The sequence below is a fragment of the Penaeus monodon genome, chromosome 15, assembly GCF_015228065.2.
Source record: "Penaeus monodon isolate SGIC_2016 chromosome 15, NSTDA_Pmon_1, whole genome shotgun sequence".
NCBI lineage: Eukaryota > Metazoa > Arthropoda > Malacostraca > Decapoda > Penaeidae > Penaeus > Penaeus monodon.
Window position 1 is genome coordinate 5750314 of NC_051400.1, and position 567 is coordinate 5750880.

At 39.5% G+C, this 567-nt stretch overlaps 1 non-coding gene across 1 annotated transcript; it reads left to right on the top strand.

Annotated features, from left to right (window-relative positions):
• The first annotated feature begins 57 nt into the window (after nt 1-57).
• Trnav-cac lies at nt 58-130 on the top strand. The gene has a single exon. It is a non-coding gene; the product is annotated as a tRNA-Val (tRNA).
• Nucleotides 131-567: the final 437 nt, after the last annotated feature.

Below are 567 nucleotides of genomic sequence, written 5' to 3' on the forward strand. Positions count from 1 at the left end.
ATAATAACCAGCGATTACACCAGAACATAAGACAAAGAAACGAATTCTCATAACATCGTTTCCGTAGTGTAGTGGTTATCACGTGCGCTTCACACGCGCAAGGTCCTCGGTTCGATCCCGAGCGGAAACACATTTTTTTTTTTATCAAGGATATTCCTTAAATGACGTATCTTACTGAAACCGACATAGACCATAAAATAACACTTTTAAAACACTTTTATATAACTGCACTGTGCACTGAGAGATGAGTCGATAAACTGTAAAAAGAAGAAAAAAAAGGTCGACTCGCCATGGTGGCGTTCGTTGTCTTCCAAAAGGTTCTACGGAAATTCCTCCCCTCGGAGTATATTCGCATATATTTCGTCTATCATGTTATTGCTTTCTCATTATCGGCCGCTCAATCAGTTGCAATATGTCAGCCAACAACGCTGAGTGAAACTACTGAAACTAATAGAAGCCACATGTTAACGCACCATTTTATTAATCCATTTATAGCAATTAGTGGTGTTGCATGCCAGGGGAAAACCTCGTTCTTTCATACCACGTATGAATTCTTTACACCGGTAA